The sequence below is a fragment of the Elephantulus edwardii genome, unplaced genomic scaffold (genome assembly GCF_000299155.1).
Source record: "Elephantulus edwardii isolate Elephantulus edwardi_28Jun2011 unplaced genomic scaffold, EleEdw1.0 scaffold00091, whole genome shotgun sequence".
NCBI classification, from domain to species: Eukaryota; Metazoa; Chordata; class Mammalia; order Macroscelidea; family Macroscelididae; genus Elephantulus; species Elephantulus edwardii.
In genome coordinates this window covers 4,370,053-4,378,803 of record NW_006399841.1, presented here as the reverse complement: position 1 = coordinate 4,378,803, position 8,751 = coordinate 4,370,053, and positions in this window count along the sequence as shown.

The following is an 8,751-nucleotide window of genomic DNA, read 5'->3' as shown; positions in this document are numbered from 1 at the left end:
CATTGAGTCAACTGTGACTCAACCATAGAGTCATAACAAGTCTGTGGACAGCTGATCTGGACCTTATCCTGTCCCACACCATCTTCACAATCTCTAGTATGCTTCAACCTGTGTTACAGTCACCGTGTCAAGCTATTTTGTTGAGGTATTCCTTTCTTTCTCTAACCCTCCACCTTTCCTGGCGTGGCGCTGTTTTTCCAAGGAATGGCCCTTCCTGATAACACACCCAGAGGAGGTGAGCTGAAATTTCACCACACTTGCTTCTAAAGAGTAGTCTGGCTGCACTCTCTCTAAGACAGCTTTGCTTGTTCTTTTGGCTGTCTTCTTTGGGCTATCCACCACTCCTCTTGTTAGCTGCCTCAAGTCAGCTCCAACTCATACCGACTGTGTGTGCAACAGAGGGAAACCCGTCTCCATTCTGCATCATCCTTACAGGCTGCTGTGTGTCAACTTATTGTTGAAGCTGCAGTGTCTTTATGCATTCTTTTCCATTTTATTCAACTTCCAAGTTTCCTAGATGTATACTTTCTACATCCTACACTCCATTTAGTAGTGAATGTTTGTAGTGATTATTAGAGATAGGAAGAGAGAGGGAACATAGCAAAGAAAAAAAAGAATAAATAAATTAGGTGTGCATATTGGTGATATACAATAAGAGACTGTTGTTATTGTTGTGTCAAGTGAGAACCAACTCCTAACTGACTCTCTAGAAGGTTCTCAGAGACAGTAAACCACACAGCAGGAGATTGCCCATCTTTCTCCCATGGAGTAGCTGGAGGATTTGAACAAGGCGCCTTTGGAATGGCAGCAAAGATTTTTAACACTAGGCCAGCTGAGCGCCCCAAGGGATCGATTAGATGTTATAACTCCAATTATGACAGTCAATTGTAATTAATGTTGCAATGCACAATGTGTAAGGATAATCAAATCAAATTGCAATTTGCAATGCTTTAAAATAGTGCAGACGGATAATTGAATACAAGCCAATAGAATTTGGAAACTTTTACTCAAATATAGAAAAAAAAATTAGTTAATAAATTAGTGAGTGTTTGCAGCTATTTGGGTTTGGTTTTTTTGTTTTGGCTTTTTTTTTTGCTTTGTTTTTATCTGAGTCTTGGAACACCAGCAATTGATGGGCCTTCATTGACTGACAGCTTTACTCCAGCTATGCCGTTCAGGTAGGCTCCACTTTGAGGAAGAAGCCCTGCCTGCTAACCTGTATCAGTCTGGAAGTTCCACTGACATCTGTCCACCGTGAACAACCTTCCTGGTGTTCAAATATAGCGTCCAGCATCACAGCAATGCCCAGTCCCCAACAGTACCACAAACTGATAGATGAATGGTGGAAAGTGAGTCGGTTTTAGTTATTATCTCAAACTTTATTATTCTGGAGAAGTCTGTCTAGCCTTGATGCCTGTAGGAATGAACAGTGGAGTCTGTTTTCATGAGCTGATGAAGTAGTCATTTCATATGTGTCACTGAGGGCGAAAATGAATGTCTGCCTTAATAAAAAGAGAAATTATTTATATGACTAAAAATAACCTAGAGGCTACAAAATTATTTCCTGACGAAGAACGACCTTATGAATTATTGTCAATTTGAAGTGTCTACTTTATAACCTCCTCCCTGCAAAGTGAGAGAAAAAGAGGAAAATAATGGCGGAAATTTAATGGCAGTCCTTATCTGCTGGACTGACAAATAGTACTTTCTGTAATATGCTTCTTAAGAGTTTGAAAGTAATGCAAATTAAAAAAGGAAGCATGGTTGCAACTTTTCTTGGTAAGACAAATTACAGCCGTAGAAAGATAACACAAGCTTGCAGGGTCCTAAAAATAGGAGCGTTAACTCACCTGACATGTACCTGCCGAGTTCTAAAAATAGCCAATTACTTGCCTTACATTAAACTGGTAATGGAATGTCTACTTTCCATGAGACCAAAGCTAATCTAATCCTTGAAGACTTTAAAGCATTTTCTTCCCAGTTCTTCCTTTCAGCAATGCAAAGCATGAACGCTCTTGAAATCACCTAGCTACAAAGCAACTAGTTTTCTGAGTGCACATGAGGTAAAGCAGTTGAGCTGTATGTGGACCAAAACACAGGGAAAATCAGAATGAAGTCGAGCCTGAACTACAAAAAAAAAATTACCACCTATTTGGAGAGTCAATTCATTTTATCTTGTTCAAATCAGCTTAACCAGCAAGTGGGGGGGGGGGGCGGAAGGGGGCGATACTGTGGCCTAAGAGTTTATGGGGTTATCTAGTGGTACATAGTGAGTAAAGAATAAATGTCTATTGATAGTAGCTTTTTGACCTCATGTTGAGATGCCTGGTTCTATTAGGTTTCATCTTGTAAACCCCACCTCTCTGGCTTGTTGTTCTTACTCTAGCCTCAAACATATCCTAGTAAATGCTATCATTATTTCATGACACCCAATTGGTTTTCTAAAAATCATTACTTCCGTTCCTTTGCCTGACTTCCATTTTTGACCACTGGAGGCAACTGTGCATACCAACAGGCAGTCCAAAAATTTTAGAGAATGAATATTCTTTAGAAACTCTCATTGATCTTGACTGACCCAAGTTAATCTATAAGTACTTGGACTTTCGCCTTTAAGATGGGCTAGATATGTGTTCTCTGTTATACATTTTTGTCTGAAAATCCCAGAAAAATTAAATTCTTATGTTCATAATTTGCTGGAAAATAAAGCCTTTATTGACTTTTATACATTGCGTCCTACTGACTGACTTGCATTTCCTGAGATGATTTCCCATGGAACACACTTAAATGGATTTGTATCCTTTTCAACATTTGCTTCTACAGAAACCAGACTGTCATATATCCAGTTAATATGTACACAAGATATTTTACCTATTAGTTGTTTCCTCTTTTCATTCTGATCTAAAAAAACCCATACTGTGACTGTTATTAGGTGCTAGTGAGTCCATTATAACTCATAACGACCCTGTGAACAGCAGATCTGAACCCTGTCCTGTGCCGTCCTCATCATCTCCAATACACTGGAGCCCATTGCTGCTGTCACTGCGTCAATCCATCCCTTGGATGTTTTCTTTTTTGCTGATTCTCCACCTTTCCAAGCATGATATCCTTCTCCAGGCAATAGCTTCTCCTAGAAATATGTCCGAAGTATGAGAAACAAAGCGTTTCCAACTTTGCCTCAAAGAAAGTACTCTGGATCTCTTCTTTCTTTTGGCAGTCCGTGGGATTTTCAGTATTCTTCTCTAACACCACTACTCAAAGACATCAATTCCTCTTCTGTCATCCTTGATCATTGTCTAGTTCTCAGATGCACAGGAAGTGATTGCAAAGACCATGGCCGGAACCAAGTGCGCCTAAGTCTTCAAACTGACATCACTACTCTTCAGTATTTTGGAGAGGTCCCCAACAATGGCCTTGCCCAAATCCATATGTCTTCTTAATTCTTAACTGCTGGTACCAACGGTGTTGATTGTGGATTGAAGGAAGACAGAATCATTGACCGTTTCAATCCTTTCTCCATCTATCATGATGTTGCCTATTGGCCCGTCGTTAATAATCTTTGTTTTCTTTATGCTAAGATGTCATCCATTCAAGTCCACCAGCTTCTCCTTAAGAGAAGGCTGGCTAATCTTCCCCTATGTGAATTACTGCCTCTGAAAATCCAGTGGAGGGCCAACTATGGGTTGCTTGGTCTGACTCAACGATGGCACACAACAATTCATGACCTTCTGCAGCAAGTGCTCCATGTATTCCTCAGAAGTTAAGAAACAATTTCTCTTTCCATTCAATCTAACATAGCTACTTAATTATATTCTAAAATCAGCCTATTCTGTTAGCACAATAATTACCATTATGTCTTTTGCTTGCTTATTTATTTGTTCACTTTCTTTCTAGGAGAGACATTTTAAAGGTGAGGTGGTATGTACATTATCACTGTGCTTTGGAAAAGTCCATGGAAAATATCAGGGATTCGATACATGTATCTGGAATTAAGTATCGTCAGTCCATTTCTCAAACTCATCAACTTTGGGCATTCTTTCCCCTTCCTCCCCCTTACATTTTGAGATACGGTCTTTCAATAAATGCATTAGGTAGTGACTTTTTAAAGATACATGTTTTGGGGTACAGTATACTTTTTAATCTTTTAATTATGTTTTTTATCTTTAAATTATGTACTTTTCCCTTTAGGGAATGTTTTCAGCCTTTCTTGAAAATGGGAAACACATTTGTTTTGGCATATCAATATTTATCTACACAATGATAAAGATAATGACATATTAAAATTGGTTTTGGAATTTACTGAAGTAATGTTTTTTATGTATACTTTTTTAATCATCGTAAGAACTCTGTGAGGCTTATCTCCACTTGACAGGTGAGAAAGTATAGGCTATGTTAGCATACTAAAATTTCTCATCTCACAAAGCTATACATTATGGCCAGTTGAAACTTATGAAAGTGTGTCTAGACCTCCATGATTTATTTCAAAATTACAAAATCCACTCACATTTCTACACACAGCCTCATGAACTCCTGAGACATTGGATACAATTATAGGTTGAGACTGAATCAAATATTAATCCGTGTGGAGAGTTGTATGTCTCGTCACAGTAATTTTGCTTAAATACAATTGATTGATTTGATGAAGAACTTTCTTTAAATAGTGAGACCTTTGCAGAGTGGCCAAGATTTTATCCAATGCAAGCTGGGTACATGTTGAGGATGAGATCTATGGATGATGATAAATAACATAAAGTCAGAGACGGACGTAATTAAAATCAAGGTCATTAGGGTATATGTTGTAGAAGCCTGTTTTGTCTTTAGCAGATGAAGATACAGAGTGTTGTGAAAGAAACTTCTGAAAGTTGCTTTCAAAAGTGCTTAAGAAAATTAAAGCTATGAACCAGGTTGAAAAACCAATTCGACTTTTTGGCTTCAATTTTGATATGTAAAGGTTTTGGAAATCATCAATTTTGCCCTTAAAATGTGAAGAAATATGAACAAAATGAAAATCAATGATTTATTTCCTTACTTAACTGGAACTCTTTAATAGAGACTTTGATGAATTGCTGGAGGCTGAGTATGGACTAGTTTGAAAATGATAAACCCCTGGAATGGAATGCAGTTTCAAGATATGGCCCACAATATCAAAGATTTTGCCTCCATGAACATCAAGAGGTTCCAAAGGTAAACAACTGTGGGAAAAACCCTTCATATTTTAGAGTACATCAGAGAGTTGGACAATGACTAGGGAGGATAGAAGGAGAATTGATGCCTTTGAGCTGTGGTGCTGGAGAAGAGTATTGAATGTACCATGGACTGCCAAGAAAACAAACAGATTCATCCTGGAGAGGGTTAAACCAGGCTACTCCTTGGAAGCAAGGTTTCTGCGGCTTCATCTGATATACTTTGGACATGTTGTAAGGAGGGACAGGTCCTTGGAAAGGGACATCATGCTTGGGAGGGTAGAGGGACAGCTCAGGAGGGGAAGACCCTCTATGAGGTGGATTGATTCAGTAACTGGGGTAATCGGGATGGGTGTGTCAGAGGCAGTGAGATTGGCACAGGATAGAGCAGGGTTTAGGGCTGTTGTACATAGGGTTGCTATGAGTTGCAAACGACTCGATGGCACATAACAACAACAACAACAATTTGGAGGGAAAGACGATGAGTCTTTGCCTCACGTACTTCAGGCATGTTGCTAGGAAGGAAGGGCCATTCCTGGGAGAGGAACATGTCAGCCAAGAAGAGGGAGACCATCGACCAGGTGGTTTGACCGAGAGACTGCTGCACCAGGCTCTAATGTGTCAGGAGGTGTGAGCATAGCCCAGGATAGGAGAGGGTTCAGATCTGTTGTTCATAGGATCGCTAAGGGTCTTACTTGGCTCAGTGGCACTTAACAACAACAACAACAACAAGAACAACAACAACAACAACGTCATGTCCTTCTGTAATCACTGGTCCTTCTGATAACATGTGCAAAATATGGAGGACAAGTCTCAACAGTTCTCACTTGGCTTACGGGCTGTATCTGTCCTATGCCAGATTTGATCATTCCTTTGACAGTCCGTGTCGTATTTCATATTCCTCACCAACATCCCAGTTCGTGAGCTTTGCTTTAATTCTTCTTATTCTTATTCCTTTCCCATTACACAGCTCTGGCATACATAAGAAGCAGTTGAAAATGCTACCACCTGGGCCAGGCATAGCTTAAAGTTCAAAGTGGCGGTTTTGCTTTTTAACCTTTTAAAGAGAGATTTTGCAATAGATTTGCACTTTTTTGATTTCTTGACGGCTGAGTCTATGGACATTTATTGTGGATCCAAATAAAGTGAAATTCTCTAGAACTTCAATCTCCCATCCAGATATCATAATGCTTCTTCGTGCATCAGTTTATGGCATTTTTATTTACTCTGTGTTGTAGGTATGATCCATACTTACAGGAATTGTCACATATTAGGGTGAATTAATCATTTTAGATTACTCTTATTGTGTTCAACATTGACACTAAGAAGTGCTGGAAATAGATTAGATTTTGCAAGCTGATGTGGATTTTTCTCCTTAGTGATAACACATTAAAAAAAAGATATCTCAGCAGAGCCCATAAATGAATAAGAAAGAACAAAGTGAGATATTATCCTGTAAATACAGTAAAAGAAATAGAGAGTTCAGGAAAAGAAACAACCAGAAGATAAAAATAGTGCTTCATCCTTTTCTTCTTCACCTTATCAAATTTGACCTCCTTAAACTTTGTGCATTTTTGGAGAAAGAAAACAACCAAAACCCTTCATATACATATGCATAATTATCAATTCACAGAAGGACATCAATGAATGCCATTTCCCACTGATTGTTTATTGGCCATTGCTTTAAAATGCAATGACTTTGTTTACCTTATTTTTTTGTTGTTGTTGTAATGAGACATCCTCTTTTAACTAGGTTCACTTGTGAGGAGGGCTGGGGAGAATACCCAGGAGGTCAGGCAGTTCCTTCAGTTCCTTTGTAATTTGACTCCCAGGTAGTTGTTTATCTCAGGATTTATCATAATAACTTTGAATATGTGACACCAGCCTTTATCTAGATCACAGTGATCTGACTGAAATGAGATACAGGAACCAAGGAAGTTGTCCTTTAAGAAGAGATTTCAAAGTGTCCTTCCCTGCTGGTGTCCTTTGTCCTTTGTCTGCTGCAGTGCTCACTTCCTCTTCCTAACTGCACAACCCAAAGACCACAAAAGCAAGATGTGGTAAGGTACCCTCAAGGCTAAAGTTTAAACAAGGAAACGCATAATATTCTAAAACCTGCATATTCAGTTTGGGAATTTCTCATAATTTCTTTGTTTTTCTCTCTTCCATCTGTAAGATGATTTGAGGGTATTAAAAAAGTCTTATGCAACTTAAAACACATTTCTTAGATTGTCCATGAAACAAAAATTATATAAGGTCTCTGAGGAAGAGCAGAACCCAGGTCAGGCCAAGAAAGACAGTTTATTGAGGAGAAACTGGTAGGTTTGCTCTAAAGCAGAAACCAGCCCCTACTTAGAGCAGAGTGTTTTCTTGTTTTCTAGGGAAATTGGGGAGTTAGGATGTTTGCAAGTGCTTGGCACCAGATAAGAGAGCAGATTGGAAGTCCTAGACAGTTACACCTGGGAAATGGAGGTGAAATGGTTCTGCAGTTCTAACGGAGATACATGGAGTTGGAGCTGCTGCTTTCATCCTTACTGGGGCTGTTCTGGGGAAAGGGAGAGGAGCTCCACGGCCCTGGCAAGTATCAAAAGTCATGGTGACCCTTCCCATTTGTTCCAGAGATCTGCTATGTAGTGTTTTCTTGGCTATCTTTTTTTTTTTTCATAGTTATCAAGTGTTTATTTAGAAACTATTTAAAAAATTACGTGTGCTGGGATACGTATGAGACTGTTAACAACAGTAGCCCCATCTTACAGAAATCCTGTCTGTGGTTATCACCACTGCTTGCTGCCCAAAGGAGCAGAGACATCACATAGAGATTTGTACAGTCTCTTGTTTGGTCTTACAAGGTGCTCATATACTTGGATCCATCATCTTTATGGAAGTGCGTTAACAAGCCCTACTTCATAAAACTCTTGGGTGGTTTTGAACTTCCAATATTTTGAGTTGCTGTTGTTATGTGCCATCGAGTCTCCTGTGTTTCATACTGACCCTACCTATGGACAAAGGCTCTGCACCCTGCTCTATCTTGAGCCAACCTCATTGCCTCTGACAACCTACCCCCATTACCCCAGTCGCTGAGTCAATCTATCTCATCCACAGTCTTCCTCTCTTGTGCTGTCCCCTCCACCCTTCCAAATATGATATCCCTCTTCAAGGACTGGTCCCTCCTTGCAATGTGCCCAAAGTTTGTGAGACGGATTTCAGAATCTTTGCCTCCAAGAAGCAACTGGCTTCATCCTCTCCAGGACGAACCTGTTTGTTCTCCTAGGAGTCCATGGTATATTCAACACTCCAGTTCCATAGTTTAAAGGCATCAAAAAACCATTTATGCTATCTAAGGACATTTAACCTATTGTGGTTTTTATGGTTGTGTCCTATAGAGTCAGAACTGACCCAAGGCTGACCCTCCGATGGGCTTCAGAGGCAGTTAATGTTACCTATGTTGTTGTTTGGTGCTTTTAAACCAAAGTTCTGAATCCTGTTCTATCCTCACACTTCCCGACAGACAAGAGCCAGCACACTGCAGCAGTCCCCATGTCAATGCCCTGGTTGAAGGTCTTCCCCTCCA